We start from the raw sequence: 24,943 nt of genomic DNA, 5'->3' as shown, positions 1-24,943 counted from the left end.
TTTTCAAAAATCACTAACTCCTTTTCAAAATAAATTTCGAAAATTATACCTCCCACATCCTATTCTATTTATTCATTCATATCCTAACATCTCATCTCACATCTCTTCCATTCTCACAGTTGTGTTTCTTCCTTTACATCACATTCTTTATCTCCCCCTCTTTTCTTCCACTCACAAAGGGATCCCTATACTGTGGTATAAAGGATCTCTATTATTATTATCATTTTCCTGGCCATTCTTCCTTGTCATATGAGCAGGAGCAAGGATAAGAACATTCTTGTGGAAGCAGATCCAGAACCTGAAAGGACTCTGAAGAGAAAATTAAGAGAAGCTAAAATACAACAATCCAGAGATAACCTTTCAGAAATTTTCGAACAGGCAGAGGAGATGGCAGCCGAAAATAATAATAATGCAAGGAAGATGCTTGGTGACTTTACTGCACCTAATTCCAATTTACATGGAAGAAGCATCTCCATTCCTGCCATTGGAGCAAACAACTTTGAGCTGAAACCTCAATTAGTTTCTCTGATGCAGCAGAACTGCAAGTTTCATGGACTTCCATCTGAAGATCCTTTTCAGTTCTTAACTGAATTCTTGCAGATATGTGATACTGTTAAGACTAATGGAATAGATCCTGAAGTCTACAGGCTCATGCTTTTCCCTTTTGCTGTAAGAGACAGAGCTAGATTATGGTTGGATTCTCAACCTAAAGACAGCCTGAACTCTTGGATAAGCTGGTCACGGCTTTCTTAGCCAAGTACTTTCCTCCTCAAAAGCTGAGCAAGCTTAGAGCTGATGTTCAAACCTTCAGACAGAAAGAAGGTGAATCCCTCTATGAAGCTTGGGAAAGATACAAACAGTTGACCAAAAAGTGTCCTTCTGACATGCTTTCAGAATGGACCATCCTGGATATATTCTATGATGGTCTATCTGAGCTATCTAAGATGTCATTGGATACCTCTGCAGGTGGATCCATTCACCTAAAGAAAACGCCTGCAGAAGCTCAAGAACTCATTGACATGGTTGCTAATAACCAGTTCATGTACACTTCTGAAAGGAATCCTGTAAGCAATGGGACGCCTATGAAGAAGGGAGTTCTTGAAGTTGATACTCTGAATGCCATATTGGCTCAGAACAAAATATTGACTCAGCAAGTCAATATGATTTCTCAGAGTCTGCATGGAATGCAAGCTGCATCCAACAGTACTCAAGAGGCATCTTCTGAAGAGGAAGCCTATGATCCTGAGAACCCTGCAATAGCAGAGGTAAATTATTTAGGTGAACCTTATGGAAACACCTATAACTCAACATGGAGAAATCATCCAAATTTCTCATGGAAGGATCAAAAGCCCCAACAAGGCTTTAATAATGGTGGAAGAAACAGGTTCAGCAATAGCAAGCCTTTTCCATCATCAACTCAGCAACAGACAGAGAACTCTGAACAAAATGCTTCTAATTTAGCAAATCTAGTCTCTGATCTATCTAAGGCCACTGTAAGTTTCATGAATGAAACAAGGTCTTCCATTAGAAATTTGGAAGCACAAGTGGGCCAGCTGAGTAAAAGGATCACTGAAATCCCTCCTAGTACTCTCCCAAGTAATACAGAAGAGAACCCAAAAGGAGAGTGCAAGGCCATTGACATAAGTGCCATGACCGAACCTGTGAGGAGAGGAGAGGACGTGAATCCCAAGGAGGAAGACCTCCTGGGACGTCCAGTGACCAATAAGGAGCCTCCCTCTGAGGAACCAAAGGACTCTGAGGCTCATCTAGAGACCATAGAGATTCCATTGAACCTCCTTATACCCTTCATGAGCTCTGATGAGTATTCCTCTTCTGAAGAGAATGAGGATGTTACTGAAGAGCAAACTGCCAAGTTTCTTGGTGCAATCATGAAGTTGAATGCCAAATTATTTGGCATTGATACTTGGGAAGTTGAACCTCCCTTGTTCATCAATGAACTAAGTGATCTGGATCAACTGATATTACCTCAGAAGAGACAGGATCCTGGAAAGTTCATAATACCCTGTACCATAGGCACCATGATCTTTAAGGCTCTGTGTGACCTTGGTTCAGGAATAAACCTCATGCCCCTCTCTATAATAGAGAAACTGGGAATCTATGGGGTGCAAGCTGCTAAAATCTCACTAGAGATGGCAGACAGCTCAAGAAAACAGGCTTATGGACAAGTAGAAGATGTATTAGTAAAGGTTGAGGGCCTTTACATACCTACTGATTTCATAGTCCTGGATATTGGAAAGGAAAAGGATGAATCCATCATCCTAGGAAGACCTTTCCTGGCCACAGCAAGAGCTGTGATTGATGTTGACAGAGGTGAAATAGTCCTTCAATGGAATGAGAACTCCCTTGTGTTTAAAACTCAAGGATCTCCCTCTGCAACCATGGAGAGGAAGCAGAAAAAGCTTCTCTCAAAGCAGAGTCAACTAGAGCCCCCACAGTCAAACTCTAAGTTTGGTGTTGGGAGGCCACAACCAAACTCTAAGTTTGGTGTTGAACTCCCATATCCAAACTCTAAGTTTGGTGTTGGAGAGTCTCAACAAAGCTCTGCACATCTGTGAGGCTCCATGAGAGCCCTCTGTCAAGCTATTGACATTAAAGAAGCGCTTGTTGGGAGGCAACCCAATGTTTATCTAATTCTTATTTTTATTGTTTTTCATGTTTTCTTAGGTTCATGATCATGTGGAGTCACAAAATAAATATAAAAATTGAAAACGGAATCAAAAACAGCAGAAGAAAAATCACACCCTGGAGGAGCATCTGTCTGGCGTTCAAACGCCAGAACAGAGCATAGTTCTGGCGCTGAACGCCCAGAATGGGAGCATCCTGGCGCTGAACGCCCAGAACAAGCATGGTTCTGGCGTTCAACGCCAGAAATGGCAGCAAATGGGCGTTGAACGCCCAAAATGGGCACCAACCTGGCGCTGAACGCCCAGAGTTGTGTGCAAGGGCATTTTACATGCCTAAATTGGTGCAGGGATGTAAATGCCTTGACACCCCAAGATCTGTGGACCCCACAGGATCCCCACCTACCTTCACTCACTCTCTTCTCTCTTCTCAATCATCCTCTATTCCCAACAAACACTCATCCCTTCTGTCTTCCATTTACCACTCACACCCATACACCTACGTACCTTCAAAAATTCAACATCTCTTCCCCACCCAATCCCACCCATATGGCCGAATACACACAGCCATCCATCTCCTCCATATCCTCTTCTTCTTCTATTCTTTCTTCTTTTGCTCGAGGGCGAGCAACATTCTAAGTTTGGTGTGGTAAAAAGCATAGCTTTTTTGTTTTTTTTTCCATAACCATTGATGGCACCTAAGGCCAGAGAAGCCTCTAGAAAGAGGAAAGGGAAGACAAAAGCTTCCATCAAGGGTCTATAGCTCAGTGGTAGAACATTTGACTGCAAATCAAGAGATCCCTGAGACACCTCAGGGGATACATTTTCTTCCACACAATTATTGGAAGCAACTAAGGGTGGAACATCAAGAGCACTCCATCATCCTTCATGAAATCAAAGAAGATCTAAAAGCAATGAAGGAGGAGCAGCAAAGACAAGGAAGAGACATAGAAGAGCTCAAGGACATCATTAGTTCCTCAAGAAGGAAATGCCACCATTACTAAGGTGGATTCATTCCTTGTTCTTATTTCTTCTGTTTTTTGTTTTCTATGTCATGTACTTATCTGTGTTTGTGTCTTCATTACATGATCATTAGTAGTTAGTAACTTTGTCTTAAAGTTATAAATGTCCTATGAATCCATCACCTCTCTTAAATAAAAACTGTTTTAATTCAAAAAGAACAAGAAGTACATGAGTTTCGAATTTATCCTTGAACTTAGCTTAATTATATTGATGTGGTGACAATGCTTCTTGTTTTCTGAATGAATGCTTGAACAGTGCATATGTCTTTTGAAGTTGTTGTTTGAGAATGTTAAATATGTTGGCTCTTGAAAGAATGATGACTAGGAGACATGTTATTTGATAATCTGAAAAATCATAAAAATGATTCTTGAAGCAAGAAAAAGCAGCAAAGAACAAAGCTTGCAGAAAAAAAGAAAAAAAAATATGTAGACAAAAAAAAATAGAAAGAAAAAGCAAGCAGAAAAAGCCAATAACCCTTAAAACCAAAAGGCAAGGGCAAATAAAAAGGATCCCAAGGCTTTGAGCATCAGTGGATAGGAGGGCCTAAAGGAATAAAATCCTGGCTTAAGCGGCTAAACCAAGCTGTCCCTAACCATGTGCTTGTGGCGTGTAGGTGTCAAGTGAAAACTTGAGACTGAGCGGTTAAAGTCAAGGTCCAAAGCAAAAAAAAAAGAGTGTGCTTAAGAACCCTGGACACCACTAATTGGGGACTTTAGGAAAGCTGAGTCACAATCTGAAAAGGTTCACCCAATTATGTGTCTGTGGCATTTATGTATCCGGTGGTAATACTGGAAAACAAAGTGCTTAGGGCCACGGCCAAGACTCATAAAGAAGCTGTGTTCAAGAATCATCATACTGAACTAGGAGAGTCAATAACACTATTCGAAATCTGAAGTTCCTATAGATGCCAGTCATTCTGAACCTCAATGGATAAAGTGAGATGCCAAAACTATTCAAGAGGCAAAAAGCTATAAGTCCCGCTCATATGATTGAAGCTCTGTTTCATTGATAGTTTGGAATTTATAGTATATTCTCTTCTTTTTATCCTATTTGATTTTTAGTTGCTTGAGGACAAGCAACAATTTAAGTTTGGTGTTGTGATGAGCGGATAATTTATACGCTTTTTGGCACTGTTTTTAGTATGTTTTTAGTAGGATCTAGTTACTTTTAGGGATGTTTTCATTAGTTTTTATGTTAAATTCACATTTCTGGACTTTACTATGAGTTTGTGTGTTTTTCTGTGATTTCAGGTATTTTCTGGCTGAAATTGAGGGACTTGAGCAGAAATCAGATTCAGAGGTTGAAAAAGGACTGCTGATGCTGTTGGATTCTGACCTCCCTGCACTTAAAGTGGATTTTCTGGAGCTACAGAACTCGAAATGGCGCGCTTCTAATTGCGTTGGAAAGTAGACATCCAGGGCTTTCCAGAAATATATAATAGTTCATACTTTGGCCAAGAATTGATGACGTAAACTGGCGTTCAACGCCAGCCTTCTGCCCAAATCTGGCGTCCAGCGCCAGAAAAGGATCCAAAACCAGAGTTGAACGCCCAAACTGGCACAGAAACTGGCGTTCAACTCCACAAATGGCCTCTGCACGTGCTACACTCAAGCTCAGCCCAAACACACACCAAGTGGGCCCCGGAAGTGGATTTATGCATCAATTACTTACTCATGTAAACCCTAGTGACTAGTTTATTATAAATAGGACCTCTTACTATTGTATTAGGCATCCTGGATTGTATTTTGATCCTGTGATCACGTTTTGGAGGCTGGCCATCTCGGCCATGCCTGGACCTTCACTTATGTATTTTCAACGGTAGAGTTTCTGCACTCCATAGATTAAGGTGTGGAGCTCTACTGTTCCTCAAAGATTAATGCAAGTACTACTGTTTTCTATTCAATTCTTCTTATTTCGCTTCTAAGATATCCATTCGCACCCAAGAACATGATGAAGGTGATGATTATGTGTGACGCTCATCATCCTTCTCCCCTATGAACGCGTGCCTGACAAACACTTCCGTTCTACATGAAATAAGCTAGAATGAATATCTCTTAGATCTCCTAACCAGAATCTTCGTGGCGTAAGCTAGAATGATGGCGGCATTCAAGAGAATCCGGAAGGTCTAAACCTTGTCTGTGGTATTCTGAGTAGGATTCAATGACTGAATGACTGTGACGAGCTTCAAACTCGCGAGTGCTGGGCGTTAGTGACAGACGCAAAAGGAGGGTGAATCCTATTCCAGCATGATCGAGAACCGACAGATGAATAGCCGTGCCATGACAGGGTGCGTGAGCATATTATTCACTGAGAGGAGGGGATGTAGCCACTGACAACGGTGATGCCCTTGCATACAGCCAGCCATGGAAAGGAGTAAGACTGATTGGATGAAGATAGCAGGAAAGCAGAGGTTCAGAGGAACGAAAAGCATCTCCATTCGCTTGTCTGAAATTCCTACCAATGAATTACATAAGTATCTCTATCCCTATTTTACTATATAATATTCGAAAACACCATTATCACTTTATATCTACCTAACTGAGATTTGCAAAGTGACCATAGCTTGCTTCATACCAACAATCTCCGTGGGATTCGACCCTTACTCACGTAAGGTATTACTTGGACGACCCAGTGCACTTGCTGGTCAGTTGAACGGAGTTGTGTCCACACATAGAGCCACAATGAGGATTCAATACAATTATATATTGTTACTCTCACACAAGTACAAAGAACATGGAACACAATTTCGTGCACCAGTAACTAAATGCACAAAATCAAATAAACATGCAATTAACCATGCAAATGCAACAATGAACAAACAAAGAAAATAAACAATGGTGTTGAAAAGAAGAAAATAGCTAACCCATGGAGATCGGTATCGACCTCCCCACACTTAAAGATTGCACCGTCCTCGATGCATGCTGAGATGTGCAGGTGGACGGGTTGTTCCAACTGATGCTTTTCTTTAAGGATTGTGCAGATGGACTTGTTTGTCTCCCCTTTTAGAATTTTCTCCCTTTTTTCGTCTTTGGTGGCCAGCCTGAAAGAAGAGAAAAAGAAGAACAATAACCCAGAAATAAAGATAAGAAAATAAAGGAAGTATGGGTGGGTTAATGCCAAATGATAAGGGTCTCATTTACATGGAAGCTTCAACATGTACGTGAGAAAACAATAGAAGTACATGGCAAATCAAGAGTGCAAAAATTTACAACAATGGGGAAGAGAGTGTGGGTAATGAAAGTATCAATATAAGTTCATGTCAATGTAAATGAAGTGCAAGTATCATAAAAGATTGGCATTGGCAGATAATTAATATCATCCCACAGTTTAAAACAAGTCACTAAAAATAATTCAAGAAAAGATGCAACAATTGACTAAGAACATTTAACACCAATGGTAAAATAATAAATTTAGAAAATAAAAAAATAAAAATATGCACAAAATAAAAAATGCAATGAATGAAAATATGCAAATAAATTAAATAAAATAGAATGTAAGTGAAAAATGATGAGAAGTTAAAAAGATGAAGTAAAAAGAAAGTAAGAAAGGAGAGAGAAAGAAGAGAAGATAGAAGAAATTAGGAGTAGAGAAGAAAAGATAAGATAGTTAGCACTAATCTGGATAAGTTGTGGGATGCAGGCGACGCGGTCGCGTGGGTGACGCGGTCACGTGGTGCGCGATAAGGTTGGGTGACGCGGACGCGTGGGGCATGCGATCGCGTGAGTCGATTTGTGCTAGTGGCGCGAGTGCAGCCTCGCGGTCGCACAACTCTCTGTTCAAAACTTAGTATTGCCAAAATCCAGGGTGACGCGATCGCGTGGTCGACGTGATCGCGTGAGTGGCCATCATGGGGATATGACGCGGACGCGTGAGCCATGCGACCGCGTGGTAAGGCATGTGCGATCAGCACCAGTCCAGCACCACTCTCGCACAACTTTCGGTCATGCACCCTTTCTTACGTCGATTTCCAGGTCACGCGGCCGCGTGGGAGGCATTTTTCCCACATGACGCGGATGCGTCAGCGACGCTGCCGCGTCGCGTGCGTGCTTCTCTCTTTTTTTTTATGCAGGATGCAAAATGATATGGATGTTATGAGAAATTCCAGGTTCAATGAAATAAAATAAAATAAAACTCGAAAACAAACAAAACGAAATAAAATGAAAATTAAAATTGAAAAGGAACGATCATACCGTGGTGGGTTGTCTCCCACCTAGCACTTTTAGTTAAAGTCCTTAAGTTGGACATTTGGTGAACTCCCTGTTATGGTGGCTTGTGCTTGAACTCATCCAGGAATCTCCACCAATGTTTGTAATTCCAATGGCCTCCGGGATCCCAAATCTTGTTTCTACACCCGTCTTCAAGTTGATTATAATGATTCCATCTGGGTGATTCAGCTTTAGAATTCTTAGTGAAGCGTCCAAACAACTTCCTAGACCCATTCAATTGAGCTTTACACCAACATTTGCGTTTAAACTTTGAGCACACAACCAGGTTGAACCTTGCTTGATAACTCCAACCACTAGCCATCTTCCCCTTACTCTTAATGCCACAAAGAGCTCTAAGTTGACCATCCGTCTCCAGTAATGGGGTTCCTGGGAGTAATTAGGTTGGAATTGGGGTGGTTCTATATATGGTTCATATGGTTGGTATGGTGGATGAGGGTTAGGGTCATATGGAGGTGAATGGTGGAAAGGGGCTTGTGAGTATGGTGGTCCAAAGTCATGTTGAGGAAAGGGTTCATGGGCATATGGTGGTGGTTGTTGATAGTCCATTGGAGGTGGTTGTCGCCAAGAGGGTTGATCAAATCCTTGTGGCTCCTCCCATCTTTGATTGTTCCAACCTTGATGCCTGTTCTCATTGTAATTTCCTCTTCCTGCAACATAATTGTAACCAGACTCATAGCCAAAGGGGTGAGAGTTCATAGTAGCAAATAAAAATTAAAAACGAAAATAAAAAAAAATTTAAATTAAAAGGTTATTTAAATTTTGAATTTGAAAATTAAATTTTTGAAATTTGAATTTTTAAAATTTTGAAATTTGAAATTTGAAATTTGAAATTTGAAATTTGAAATTTGAAATTTGAAATTTGAGTTTTAAATTTTGAATTTTTGAATTTAATGAGGAAAGATAAAAACAATAAAATGACACTAAACTTAAAATTTTTAGATCAAAACGAAGAAAACAACTAAGAACAACTTGAAGGTCAAGATGAACACGAAGAACAACTTGAAGATCAAGATGAACACAAAGAACAAATTTTTTTGAAAAAAAAAATTTTAATAAATAAATAAAAAAACCAATAACCTCTTAATTTACGAAAAAGTAAAAATAAAAACAAAAATAAGAACAAATAAACAAGCAAAAAGCAAATATTTACAATAACCAATAATAAGGCACACGTTTGCAATTCTCCGGCAACGGCGCCATTTTGAAGAAAACTGAAGATTGATGGTTTAGAAGTTATAGTAAACTCTCGTTGCAGGTATAGTTACTAAACCAAGTAATCAACCTTTCTTACCAATGTTTTGGTTGTCACAAGTAACAAACCCCTTTAAAATTGATAACCGAGTATTTAAACCTCGGGTCGTCTTCTCAAGGAATTGCAGGGAAGTATGTTCTTATTATTGGTTATGAGTCTTGTAAATTGGGAGTTTTGAAAGTAAGGAACAAGTAATTTAAATGACAAGTTGTTAAAATAATAAATAACAAAGCTCTTGGCAAGGTATAAGAACTGGAAGTCCTATCCTGGTTATCCTTATTAATTGTGATGAGAATTAGATTTTTCTCCCACTTTGTTAACCTCTAACTATGAAGGTAAGTTAAGTGGAGGAATTAATTTTGATTCCTCAAGTCCTAGTCTTTCCTTGGGAAAGGCTAGAGTTAGTGGAACTTGAATTAATCCTTGAAGAATTCCAATTTTCAATTAACAATGAGTTTGATAACTCAAGAGTCTCCAATGACTCAACCAAAGCCAAAAGGGAAAAATTCAAATTATTTATATTATAAGTAAAAGAGAGTAATCATAAATGTGAAATATCTCAAATTGCATTAAGTAAAGAAAAATCAATCTAAACATGGAAGTTCATAAATTAAATTAGAAAAATAAATAAAAGGAACATTGAACCTGTGATTGCAAAAGATGAAATAATCATAAAATGAAAAGAATCCTAATTCTAAATCCTAAGAGAGAGGAAAGAACCTCTCTCTCTAAAAACTACATCTAAAACTAAAAATTATGAATTATGAGCTTATGATTATGAATGAATGGATTCTCTCACTTTATAGCCTCTAATCTATGTTTTCTGGGCCGCAAACTAGGTCAGAAACAGCCCAGAATTCGCTGGTTGCGAATTCAAACACGCTGATTTTTTCGTCACTGCGACGCGTCCGCATGGAGCACACAGTCGCGTCACCTAGCGTCAGAGAAACTATGGCATATTATATATCAAATCGAAGCCCCGGACGCTAGCTTTCCAACGCAACTGGAACTGCGTCATTTGGACCTCTGTAGCTTAAGTTATAACTATTTGAGTGCGAAGAGGTCAGGCTGGACAGCTTAGCAATTTCTCCAACTTCTTGTATTCCTTCCACTTTTGCATGCTTCCTTTCCATCCTCTGAGCCATTCCTGCCCTGTAATCTCTGAAATCACTTAACATACATATCAAGGCATCTAATGGTAATAAGAGAGGATTTAAACATACGGAACTTAAGGCCAAAGAAGCATGTTTTCAATCAAAGCACATAATTAGGAAGGCAAATGTAAAACCATGTAAATAGTATGAATAAGTGGGTAAAGAGTTGGTAAAAACCACTCAATTGAGCACAAGGTAAACCATAAAATAGTGGTTTATCACTCTCCCTTTCTCCTTCAAGCTCGACGGCAGCGGAACTAACGGCGGCGGTGGCAATGCATGGCAGCGACGAGGACGAACGACGTGAACGTCTCCGTCGATCTCTCTCGACACCTCTCCCTCATCCTTGTTCAACCGGCACCAGGGCGGACTCCACGGAACTGCGGCGACGTGTGTACAGGGCGCGGCGACTTCCTTCCCCTCTCTTCTCCCTCGATTCTCCCTTCTCCCTTCTCTATCTCTCTTTTTTTTTCCTCAACCTATTTTCGTTCTTCCCCTTTCTGAGGGTATGTTTGCGTTTATTGTTTGTAAAATTAGGTTAGAATTGAGTTTTAATTTGGGAAATTAGAGTTAGGGTAAAATATTCATGATAGAATAACAATTTAGAAATTAAATATAATATTATAAAAATTAATTTTGGAACACATAATTTTATTTATCAATTTATCAATGAGTTCAAATAATTATTTTCAATTTAAATTATAAAATGAACATACTAATCACATTTTATAAAATTTGGTTTAAATTCGAGAATATCAATTATTCAGATTATATGATATAATTTTTCATTATTGTTCTATCAACAAAACTTTAATTCTAATTTATATAAAATAACTAATTATAGTAAAGATTGTATATAAATATTAATTAACTTAAACTCAATGTATTTATAAAGATTAATTTAATCACTCCTAATAAATTAATCTCTAAGAGCTCAAATTAAGAAAATAAACCATAATTTATTCATAATAAAAATTTCTTAAATTTAATTATATAATACTCCCATTTAAAATTAATTGTATTCAACTTAATTTTTTATTTATAAATTATATTGAAAATTTTAATATTTAAAGTAAATTATATAAAATTATTATTAGTTTTAATTATTAAAATTTTTAAATTTTAAAAGATAAAAAATTTAAAATAATAAAAAATACATAAAAATCTTAATTAATTAAAATTCAAATGATTAAAACTGTGACCATAGACTCCTTTAAGTTACCCCCCAAAACTGTGAGCATAGACCCCTTTAGGTCACCACCCGAAACCGTGACCATAGACCCTTTTAGGTCGTCACCCTTCTGAAAAATCGTGACCATAGACTCTTTTTGGCCACTGTAAAAAACTGTGACCATTGACCCCATCAGGTCACCCCTTAAAACTGTGACCATAGACCCCTTTAGGTCACCCTTCCGAAAAACCGTGACCATAGACCCTTTTTTGTCACTGTAAAAAACCGTGACCATAGACACCTTTAGGTCACCCCTAAAACCCTGACTATAGACCCTTTTACGCTACCCCCAAAACCATGACTATAGACCCCTTTAGGTCACCCCTAAAACCGTGACCATAGACCCCTTTAGGTCACCCCCCAAAACCGTGACCATAGACCCTTTTTAGTCACTATAAAAAACCGTGACCATAGACACTTTTAGGTCACCCCCAAAATTGTGACCATAGACCAAGGTTGTGAAAACCAAGCTGTTCGATGAACCAGTAAAATAACCGGTTCAACGGTTTAATGGTCTGACTGTGGTCTAACCGGGATTCAACCGGTTTAGTTAAATATAAAATAAAATTATAAAAAATTAATATATAATTTTAATATTTAAATTTAATAAATTTTTAACTAAATAAACACAAAAATCACATACAATATAAATTACATATAACAAAATGTAACTTCAGCCCTAAAAAATATACCTTCAAATTTTTTAGAAATCCTTATGAAGTATGTTATCTCAAAAAAAAAAGCTTGCTGTAGTTATTAGCATCAATGTATAATTTAGTTTTTTAAAATCAACAAAACTATTCTAAAAAATTTAACAAAAGTACCAGCAACCATTAACAAGTCATAAAACAAAAGAATAACAAAAGAGGCAGCAATCAGATTTCCTTTATCAGTTAATCAACAGAGTTAAATAGTTAATCCAATTGAATTTTTTCTTTTACAATTACAACCATCAGAATTCAATCTATCCAACCATCAGAATCCAGAATATAAAAAATAGCAAATCATAATCATTATAATTAACAAAATAAAAAAATAAATTGAACTACAGAAGAACTCAAGAAACAGGGAGAGTAACATAATCAAACTCTGTAATTTTCTACGGCGGCAGAGTGAGCGAAGAATCCACGGCGGCAGAAAAACATTCGAACTTCGCTGTGAGTTCAACAGAGAAAAGGATCGAAGACAAAGACGGGCAAAGACGATGAGGAGAGAGACGATTTCATGGAGGCCGACGATGACATGGACAGAAGTGGCTTGACAACACCAACAATAGCTCCGAGCAGACCTGGCGATGCAAGGAGAAGGGATCTAGGAGGAGAAGAGGGGGGGGCCAACAAGGACAAGGAAAGAGGCGGGATTGACGACACCATGATGACAGAGAAGCTGAGAAGGTGACGCTACTGTTGATGGTGGCGGCGCTGGAACTCAGAGGGGTAGTGGCGGTGTTGGAACTCAAAGAGGGAGAGAGAGGGGTATTAGGGTTTTCTTCTAAGAGAGAAGGGTAACTGGGTAGTGGGTAGCTTTTATATAGGTTTTTTAATTTTTTTTTTATTTTTAACCTTTGAAATCCGTAAAAAAACCGACCGGTTTTACTGGTTCACCGGTCAACCACCGGTTTGACCAGTTTTTCACCGATTTTTTGTCAAACGGTTTTTGGCATCACCCGAACCGGCCAGATGATCGGTTCCCGGTTAATCCGGTTGAACTGACCGGTCCGGTTCAATTTTCAGAACAATGCCATAGACCCTTTTAGGCCACCCTCAAAACCGTGACCATAGACCCCTTTAGGTCACCCCCCAAAACCGTGACCATATACCCTTTTAGGTCACCCTTTTTTGAAAAACCGTTACCATAGACCCTTTTTGGTCACTGTAAAAAACCATGACCATAGACCCTTTTAGGTCACCCCTCAAAACCGTGACCATAGACCCTTTTAGGCCACCCATTTTTAAAAAATTGTGACCATAGGTACTCTATGGTCACCCTTTCAAAAAAAAACTGTGACCATAGGTACTCTATGATCACGATTTTTTACCATGACCAAAAAAACCGTAGCCATAGGCCTAAAATGTTGTAGTGAAGGAAGAAGAAGTTAAAAAGGAAGGTGCTGATAAGGAGGGTGTGAAACTAGTGAGAGAACAATAGGGAAAAAAACTGAAGCAAAGGAGAAAAGTGTTGGAGTAGAAAAGAATGTGTTTCTTTGTGGGTTACCACTTCTACTAAGCAAAAGAGATGAAGGTAGTGATATAGTTCTTCTCATGTTCTTGAGGTCTAGGGAGTTCAAGGTCAGTGATGCATTTGAGATGCTGAAGAGGTCAATTTTCATTTTTTTTTCTTTATAAATAGTAGCTCATAAATAATCTACTTTAAATTAGAAGTCACTAAAAAAATTAAAATAAAAGAAATCTACTTTAGATATGGCTGATAAACCACTATTTTATGGTTTATCTTGTGCTCAATTGAGTGTTTTATATCAATACTTTACTCACTTATTCATATAAATTGCATGATTTTATATTTTTCTTCCTAATTTTGTTCTATAATTGGAAACTTACTTCCCAAAGCCTTTAAATTACCAAAAATTAAATTTCCTCTTATTACCATTCGATGCCTTGATATGTGTGTTAAGTGATTTCAGGCTTTACAGGGCAGGAATGGCTTAGAGAATGGAAAGGAAGCATGCAAAAGTGGAAGGAATACAAGAACTTGAAGGAATTGCTAAGCTGTCCAACCTGACCTCTTCGTACTCAAACGGTCATAACTTGAGCTACAGAAGTCCAAATGATGCGGTTTCAGTTGCGTTGGAAAGCTAACGTCCGGGGCTTCGAAATGATATGTAATTTTGCATGGTGGCCATAAAGCTATGCGACTCGAACGCGTGCTTCACGTGGACGCGTTGCAGTGACGAAAATCAGCGTGTTTGAATTCACAACCAGCAAATTCTAGGCTGTTTCTGGCCCAGTTCTCGGCCCAGAAAACACAAATTAGAGGCTATAAAGTGAGGAAATGCATCCATTCATCAGACAATAATTCATACAACTTTCATATTCACAATTTTAGGTTTTAGATGTAGTTTTAGAGAGAGAGAGGCTCTCTCCTCTCTCTTAGTATTAGCATTTAGAATTTCTATTATGTTTAGGCTACTTTTCTTCATTCCAGGTTCAATATTCCTTTAATTTAATTTTTCTTCTACTTTATTTACTTTATCACTTAGTTATTTATTTTTCCAATGTAATTTATGAATTTCCATGTTAGATTTGATTTCTTTTATTTAATATAATTTGAGGTATTTCAGACTTATGATTGTTTTCTTTAATTTATTAATGCTTTCGATTTATCCAAATTATTTTCATTCAAGTAGATTTTCTTCCCTTTTGGCTTTGGTTGAATAATTGGTGACACTTGAGTTATCAAACTCAGCTGTTGGTTAATATTTGAAGTTTGCTGGTTGATTTGAATCCCTCTAAAGCTAGTCTTTCCTTAGGAGTTGACTAGGACTTGAGGAATCAAATTGATTAGCCCACTTGACTTTCCTTTATTTAGTAAGGGTTAACTAAGTGGGAACAGCGGATAATTCTCATCACACCTGCTAAGGATAACTAGGATAGGAATTTCAATTCTTATACCTTGCCAGGATATTTTCTTAATTATTAATTTAATTTTCTTGTCATTTAAATTACTTGTTCTTTATTTCAAAAACCCAAAAATTCTACCTTTTTTCATAACCAATAATAAAAACACCTCCCTGCAATTTCTTGAGAAGACGACCCGAGGTTTAAATACTTTGGTTATAAATTCTATTGGGTTTTGTTACTTGTGACAACCAAACTTTTGCACGAAAGGATTCTCTGTTGGTTTAGAAACTATACTTACAACGCGATTATATAATTTTATAAAAATTTCTTTACTCATAGAATCAGTTCGTCAAAATGGCGCCGTTGCCGGGAAATTGCAAACGTGTGCCTTATTATTGGTTATTGTAAATATTTACTTTTAAATTGATTTTTTCGGAAAAAAAAAATTTCAGATTTTTATTTTAAAATTTTTTATCTTATCTTATCTTAGTTTTAAATTTCAAAATTCAAATCGTTTTCAAAAATCATATCTTTTTCAAAATCTTATCTTATCTTATTTCAAATTTAAATTTCAAATTTCAATAAAATTCCAAAATTCGAAATTCAAAATTCAAAATTTAAATTTAAAATTTTAAAAATCAAACCTTTTCAAAATTTAAATCTTCTTCAAATCTTTATCTTATATTGTTGACTTTTTTCAAAATTCAAATTTCAAAATTTAAAATTCAAAATTTAATTTTTAAATTCAAAAATTTAAATTTCAAAACCTTTTAATTTAAAAACTTATCTTCTTTTACCTAACTTATCTTATCTTTTTTTTTAATCTTAAAAATCTTTTTCAAACATTTTCTCTTATTTATTTTATTTTATTTTCCTTTGATTGTTTATTTGTTTTTGTTTTTAATTTTTATTAGTTACTATGAGTTCTCACCCCCGTCGCTTTGAGTTTGGTTCTAATGCTGTTAAAAGGAATGGAAGCTATAACAGGAACATGCATCAAGGTCAAAACAATCAAAAATGGAAGGAGCCACGAGGATCTGATCAACCCTTTAGGCAACAACACCCTCCAAGATACCATGGACCACGACCATTCCACAATGCATGCCAAGACAATAGTTATGGTGGACCTTCTCGTGACAACCAACCCCCACCAGTTTACTATGGTTAAGAGCCATTCCGAGGTGCGTACCAAGATGATAGATATGGTGGACCCCCTTGTAGTTACCAACAAGCTCTATCATATGCCAATGAACAACCTCCTCAACATAGCTTTGAACCACTACACTCACAAGCCAACTACCACCATTCGCCTCCATATGACCCTAACTCTTATCCACCCCAATTCCAACCCAATTACTCCCAAGAACTACCACTTCCCTATGCACCATGTCCATATCCATCAACCCAAGAATCAAAGGAGCGTCTCAAGGAAACAGTGAATAAATTTTATGCAACCCTTCACCAATTGAATCAAGCAATAAATCGATTACCTTTCCGACGTTCGGACACTCAAGGAACCCCCATGGCTTCATATGGGCAATCTAATGAAGAACGTAGCATGAATGAGATATTAGAAACTCCAGTGGACAGTACGGAGCATGACTTTGTACTGGAACAAGTAGAGGAAGCTGTAATTATCGAAGAAGAAGAATTGGTTGAAGACTTAGGAGATGCTGAACCTCCATGGGAAAGTCAAGTTATAGAGCCTCCTTCAAAGACGTTTGAAATTGATGTTGACGAGGGTGTACAACCTCCGAGGCATATCATGGTTGAAGACTTTGAAGGGGATGATCAAGAGATGGATTCAATCATTGATGAATTCTTATCTACAATTGAATCCTCTCCCATTGGACTTGACATGGAGATTAAAGAAGAAGAAGCACAACCTCTCATGCCCTTAGTGGACAATGAAGAGGAGATCGAATTGGAAGAAAGCTACCAAGAGGAAGAGGTTGATATTAAAGAAGCTTACAAAGAGGTGGAAGTTGTCAAGGAAGAACCCAAGGGAATGGAACTGGAAATCACCTTGCCAAGGTTGTTGGAAACCTCTCCCCCAAAGCCCTCACCATCCATCCCTTCATTCAAGTGGGTAAATCTTTCCTCTCTAAGCTTAATTAGCTCACTTGAATATGCTTTACTTGAGACAGATGGTCAGTTTAGAGCTCTTTGTGGCTTTAAGAGTAAGAGGGAGATGGTTAGTGGTTGGCAACACAATCCTAGGTTCATTGTGGTAGGAAGCTCACTGCTGAATTATCATGGTTGGAAGAATACTAAATTGTATGGGTCTAGGAAGCTGTTTGGATGCCTCAGTGAGAATTCGGATTGCTTACCAACCGGTTGAAACAAAGATGGTCAACAAGAAGACGGGTGCAAAAGCAAGGTTTGGGACCCCGGAATTCAGTCTAGAAATCAACACTCTTGGAGCCTTGTCACTTACTTTAGATTGCTTGATGGCTGTATGCGCCTAGTTTGGGATTCCGGAGGCCATTGGAGTTACAAACATTGGTGGGGATTCATGGATCAGTACAAGCATAAGCCACCATGACAAGGAGCTCACCAAATGTCTAACTTAAGGACTTTAACTAAAAGTGCTAGGTGGGAGACAACCCACCATGGTATAATCATTCCTTTTTAATTCTTAATCTTATTTTATTTTATTTTTTTCATTCATAATCTCTGCATATAGTCTGCATTCACATTTGCATTCGCATTTTGCATAAAAAAAAAAAAAAAACGCACGCTACGCGTAAGCGTCACTGACGCATCCGCATCATAGATGCGTTCTGAAGAAAAGAGAATTGAACAGAAAGTCACACGAAAGCGTGGCTGAAGGCGTGCCTTAGGCACAAATATGCCCACGCGACCGCGTCAATGACGCGTCCGCGTCATTCTGAAAAAGAGCCTCCCACGCGTCCGTGTCACCCACGCGAATGCGTGGCTCTGCAAAATCGACGTAAAAAGGTGTATGGCAGAGACTTATGGTGGAGTTGGGCTGGAATGATGCTAAAGGCACAAGCCCTACCACGCGACCGCGTGCCCTACGCATTCGTGTCACCCTAAATTTTGGCAAAATGCATTTAATACAGAGAGTTACGCGAACGCGAGGCTGCTCTTGCCCCACTAGCACAAATCAAGTCACGCGAACGCGTGCCCTACGCGTCCGCGTCACTTGAAATTATCGCCAATCACGCAAACGCGTGATCCACGCGTCTGCGTCACCTGTGCCGCGTAACTTATCCAGATCAGTGCCAATTATCTTATCTTTTCTTTTCTAATCATAATTTCTTCTATCTTTTCTTCTTTCTTCTTTCTGTCTTACTTCATCTCTTTAACTCCTCATCCTTCTTTGCTTTCATTCTATTTTACTTAATTGCATACTTTCATTCATTGTATTTTAATTCTGTACATATTTTTATTTTCTTTTCTACGTTCATTATTTTTTCCGTTGGTGTTAAATTTTTCTATTCAAATGTTGCATCTTTTCTTGAATTATTTTGGTGCTTAGTGACTTATTTTACACTGTGGGATGATATTAATTATCTACCAATGCCAATCTTTTATGATACTTGCACTCCATTTTCATTGACATGAACTTATATTGATACTTTCATTACCGACACTCCTCCCCTTTGTTGCAAATTTTGCACCACTGGTATGCCATGTGCTTCTATTATTTTCTCACTTGCATGTTGTAACTACCATGTAATTGAGACCCTCATTATTTGGCATTAACCCACCCAGACTTTATTTATCTTTATTTCTAGGTTACTTTTTCTTCTTTTTCCTCTTCTTTCAGACTGGCCCCCGAGAAAGGAAAAAGGGAGAAACTTCTATATAGGGCAACAAACAAGTCCATCTACACATTCTTTAGAGAAAGAGCAGCAGTTATAGCTCGCAACCCGTCCACTTGCACATCTTAGCATGCACCGAGGACGGTGCAATCTTTAAGTGTGGGGAGGTCGATACCGATTTCCAGGGGTTAGTTACCTTCTTTTCAACACCAATATTCTATTTTCTTTGTTTGTTCATTGTTGCATTTGCATATTTGATTGCATGTTTGTTTGATTTTATGCATTTAGTTACTACTTGGTTGAAGTAATATTTTCTTTTTCAAGAAATTTTTATAGTATTTCACTAATTTAAATTGAAAATTTTTTTGTTAAATTTGTTTGAAGTTGTATTTGGAATATAGTTTAAAAAGCTAAGAACACACAACCCGTAAGATTTTGAGCCTAATTACATGGTTACACTATTTAAACCATGAATTTTATTCTTGTGTGTTTTCTTCCCTATGATTGCAATCTTTGCTTTGTTCCATTCTATATGTCCACTATTTAGTGTATTTACATGCTTGCATATGATTGAGGCCATTACTTGTTTTAGCTCACTTCTCCCAAATAAGCCTACCCTTTTATGTCACCATTGTTAGCCACTTTAAGCCTTTTAATCCCATTTATTCTATATTTTACCACATCACTAGCCTTAAACGAAAAAACAATTAAATACCCCAATTGAATCTTTGGTTAGCTTAAGATAGAGATTGTGTATCAACTAAGTATGGGGAAACTATAGGAACATGGGTTAATAAGGAAATGTGTTATGTTCTTACTTTGATAAAATATTGGGAATTTTGGTACCTACTAATGAGAGACTAGAAAAATTAAAAATCCATATGCATTGATATGTTACGTTTACTTTTATATTTTTAAAAGAATATATATATATATATATATATATATATATATATATATATATAATCCAAGAAAAAGGAAAAAAAAAAGAAAAAATCCAAAAATATTCAATAAATAAGTAAATAAATAAGGGGACAAAATTATCCCAATGCAAGGTTAAGTTAATAAAAAGATCAATGCATATGTGATAAAATTAAAATAAAGGTTGATGCATGAGTATGTAATGCAAAAGTGGGAATTTTGAGTAGTTAGGCATGAATTTAAAAGTATATAGAGTGTGTGTATAGGTGAGAGCTTAGGTTAGTCAAAGATTCATATTATAGCTCACTTGGCCATACATATATCCTCACCCTTACCTTAGCCCCATTACAACCTTGAAAAGACCTCATGATGTTTGCATTGGTACACTAAATTTTTGTTGATTGGTTAGATGAAGAACAAAGTTTAGAAAGCATGATTAGAGAAGAGTAGAGTGATTAACCCTAGACACTTGAGAGATTAGAGTGATATACACTACCAGTGAGGGTTCAATGCTTGATTCTATGTTCCCTGCTTTCATGAGCTATCTTCTTACAAGTTCACTTGTCTTTTATTGTATAATTTGAATTAGTGAAATCTGATTTATGTTTGTCTTGAAGAGCTTATTTACTTTTAACCAAGTAGGTAGAAACATTTTGCATGTAGTTGCATTCATATAGATAGGTTGCATTTCATAAGTTTTACCATTCATATTCACTCTCTTATAGCTTCTCTTGAGCTTAGCATGAGGACATGCTAATGTTTCAGTGTGGGAATGTTGATAAACCACTATTTTATAGTTTATCTTGTGCTCAATTGAGTAGTTTATATCAATTCTTTACTCACTTATTCATATAAATTGCATGGTTTTATATTTTCCTTCCTAATTTTGTTCTATAATTGGAAACTTGCTTCCCAAAGCCTTTAAATTACCAAAAATTAAATTCCCTCTTATTTCCATTCGATGCCTTGATATGTGTGTTAAGTGATTTCAGGTTTTACAGGGCAGGAATGGCTTAGAGGATGGAAAGGAAGCATGCAAAAGTGGAAGGAATACAAGAACTTGAAGGAATTGCTAAGCTGTCCAGCCTGACCTCTTCGCACTCAAACGGTCATAACTTGAGCTACAGAGGTCCAAATGACGCGGTTCCAGTTGCGTTGAAAAGCTAACGTACAGTGCTTCAAAATGATATATAATTTTTTATAGTGTCCGTACATCTAGGAGACGCAAACGTGTGCTTCATGCGAACGCGTCACAGTGACGAAAATCAGCGTGTTTGAATTCGCAACCAGCGAATTCTGGGCTGTTTCTGGCCCAGTTCTCGGCCCAGAAAATACAAATTAGAGGCTATAAAGTGAGGAAATGCATCCATTCATCAAACAACAATTCATACAACTTTCATATTCACAATTTTAGGTTTTAGATGTAGTTTTAGAGAGAGAGAGGCTCTCTCCTCTCTCTTAGAATTAGGATTTAGAATTTCTATTATGTTTAGGCTACTTTTCTTCATTCCAGGTTCAATGTTCCTTTAATTTAATTTCTCTTCTACTTTTGTTTACGTTATCACTTAGTTATTTATTTTCCCAATTTACTTTATGAATTTTCATGTTAGATTTGATTTCTTTTATTTAATATAATTTGAGGTATTTTAGACTTATGATTGTTTTCTTTAATTTATTAATGCTTTCGATTTATCCAAATTATTTTCATTCAAGTAGATTTTCTTCCTTTTTGGCTTTGGTTGAATAATTGATGACACTTGAGTTATCAAACTCAGCTGTTGGTTAATATTTGAAGTTTGCTGGTTGATTTGAATCCCTCTAAAGCTAGTCTTTCCTTAGGAGTTGACTAGGACTTGAGGAATCAAATTGATTAGCCCACTTGACTTTCCTTTATTTAGTAAGGGTTAACTAAGTGGGAACAACGGATAATTCTCATCACACCTGCTAAGGATAACTAGCATAGAAATTCCAATTCTTATACCTTGCCAAGAGATTTTCTTAATTATTAATTTAATTTTTTGTCATTTAAATTACTTGTTCCTTATTTCAAAAACCCAAAAATTCTACCTTTTTCCATAACCAATAATAAAAACACCTCCCTGCAATTCCTTGAGAAGACGACCTGAGGTTTAAATACTTCGGTTATAAATTCTATTAGATTTTGTTACTTGTGACAATCAAACGTTTGCACGAAAGGATTCTCTGTTGGTTTAGAAACTATACTTATAACGTGATTATATAATTTTATAAAAATTTCTTTACTAACAGAATCAGTTCGTCAATGGCGTCGGAGCGCATCTTTAATGGAGTCTAAAGATTTGTAGAAGGACCCTCCTACGTCATGCAGAACGAGTTAGCTTCCTCAACCACATCCATCTTTTTTATCCTTTGGGTTATTTTGAAAATTATTATTAAGCTTCAACATTGGAAAAATTTATTAAGTTTTCATTTTTCTAATATGAAATAAGTAATCTTTGGTGCCCTTTCATTGTTTTATTGATTCTTAGAGAAGTTGGTGCTTTCTTTTTGGAGAAATTCTCCTATTCTTGAACATTGAGCATTTGAGGTTGTGATTGACCTGCAATTAAAATTTATTTCTAATATTTTGTTATTGGATAGCTTACTTTTTTTGTCTCTATTAACCATATTGCCAATTTTTTATTGTTTTCATCTCTTTAATCACATTATATATGCTTTCAAGAAGAACTATCAATAAAGTGATTAGAATTTTTGGAGTTCCCACATGCTATCTAAAGGCTAAGCTTGAGGAAGCTATCTTGGGACACAACCTATTTTATGAAAAGACAAAAGAGGCAAAGAAGATCAATAAAGAAACTTAAGAAAATAATAAGGAATAAGAAGTTAAAAAGGAAGGTGCTGATAAGGAGGGTGTGGAACCAGTGAGAAAATGGGAGGAAAAAAAACTGAAGTAGAGGAGAAAGGTATTGGAGTGAAGAAGAATGTGTCTCTTTGTGGGATACCACTTCTGCCAAGTAAAGTAGATGAAGGCACTGATATAATTCGTCTCAAGTTCCTGAGGGCTAAGGAGTTCAAGGTCAGTGATGCATTTGAGATGCTGAAGAGGTCAATTTTTATTTTTTTTCTTTATAAATAGTAGATCATAAATAGTCTACTTTAAATTAGAAGTTACTAAAAAAATTAAAATAAAAAAGTCTACTTTAAATATTATACTATGATATTTGTGTTCTTTCAAATAAAAAATTATGAATAAATAATATGTGAAATTATGAATCTGACAAATAAAAAAGACATGCAAAATGATGAGGTGTAGGATATAAAATGAATTTTTATATGCCGATATGTTGTTTTCTCTTAATAATTCTTAAAGGGAACTATTTGACAATAATTTTGCTTCCATTTCTTAATAGATGTTTCATAAATTGATGTTCAAGACAAAGTAATAACTGAACATTATTATTAAGCTTATTTAGTAATTTCTTCTTGAATGCTATATATTAATTATTTGCTCATGATATATATTATATAGTTCTTAATTTTTTAAAATTTAGATGATAAGTGATTTTATTAATTCACACCTTACCATGTGAAAACTGTAAATCTGTAGTAATATGAAATTCATCACTCATATTTTAATTACATAGATTATGTACTAAGAATTATATTTTATTACTATTAACACCAAAAGAGAACATACAGATAATTATGTGCTAGGAATTAAGTTTTAAATACATAGATTATTATGCAAAGTAACTAAACATTATTATTAAGCTTGATTTCTTCTTTAATACTATATGTAACACCCTACCACATAGAGTTTTAAGTCTAGAATATAAATTAGAGGTGGTGAGGTGCTACGACCTCTAAAACAAAAAATACGTAAATAGATATATATGAAGAATAGTTTAACTAAGAGCCTCAGAAGAAAGGATGATCAAGACAAGACTAAAAACGAGTCACACTTGAAAGGCATTTGTATAGAAGGCTTATACAGAAAACCAAAAGACAGATATATAAAAGTAGAATTCTAAATGATAGTTATATAATCAAGATCTAGACCTGCGAAGTAAAGATCGGCTAGAATATATATATATATATATATATATATATATATATATATAACCCCAGGAATAAACCAACAGATAAATATAAATCCTGTTTCACCAAGTCAACCTCTAAGAGGGACAAAACATAATATATACAAGATGAAGAATCTATACACATATATAAACATAAACCAAATACAAACACTAAGTTCCAATATTGTTTTTCGCTTCCAAGAGTTACCAGAATGCTCAATGCGGTGCCTCGCATCTTGCATCTGAAAACAACAACATAGATATGGAATGAGAATCGGAGGTTCTCTGTATGGTAAAGGTGCCCACATAGATAATATATAAGGTTCCGGAAAAGCCAGAGGCGATCCTAGAACTCTGACACTCAGATTTAAATCTTAAAATTTATAAATGGAAAACCATAAACATGGTAGGTTATCTAAGGTTCTTATTTCTAATTTCTTTCTAACTTAAGCCCTAATTTCCGCCTTCCTCCAATCCTCCAAAACTCCAATGCATAGACAAGCAATACAGACAAAGCAAACACAAGTAGGATACAGATACAGAGTAAATATAGCAGGTAAGCATAATAATCACATAGGCAAGCCCAATTAATGCACAATCAAACAAAACACACATATGCATATAATGTATGTCTGTCCTATAGCTGATGAGTCTCATCTGTCGGTTATCAAGCCAAACCCGACATATCCAGTAGCTAACCCTGAACAGAACACCAAATACGGAGCAAATGGGACAATGCCACAACCCTTACGTCTTACCCGCATACCCAGAGCAGGGGACAACCTCACCATTACCCGGAGCAAGTGGCGACATAACTTAGCCCTTGCATCTTACCCGAAGCCTCGAACTTTCTCAGAGCAAGTGGATAACACCACTGCATCTTACCCAGAGTCACATTCAAAAATTTATTCTCATTATCATTACAATTTATTCATATTCATTCAAATTCATAATCAAACTTAGTCCTCAACCTTCCTCTTCCTCATAAGCCAGCTCATCCTCAATCATATCTCATACAACTTCATCACTAACCTGGAGCGAGTGGACAATGCCACCGCCTCTTGTCT

The 24,943-nt window shown here is 36.5% G+C and overlaps 1 non-coding gene across 1 annotated transcript; it reads right to left on the bottom strand.

Moving 5' to 3' along the window:
• Nucleotides 1–782: 782 nt before the first annotated feature.
• On the bottom strand, nt 783–890 carry LOC112767676 (small nucleolar RNA R71). Its single transcript, XR_003185117.1, has one exon. It is a non-coding gene; the product is annotated as a small nucleolar RNA R71 (small nucleolar RNA).
• Nucleotides 891–24,943: the final 24,053 nt, after the last annotated feature.

Source organism: Arachis hypogaea, chromosome 17 (genome assembly GCF_003086295.3).
Source record: "Arachis hypogaea cultivar Tifrunner chromosome 17, arahy.Tifrunner.gnm2.J5K5, whole genome shotgun sequence".
Taxonomy (NCBI): domain Eukaryota; kingdom Viridiplantae; phylum Streptophyta; class Magnoliopsida; order Fabales; family Fabaceae; genus Arachis; species Arachis hypogaea.
Note: the sequence above shows the minus strand (reverse complement) of the source record. Positions and strands in the feature narration are given on the sequence as shown.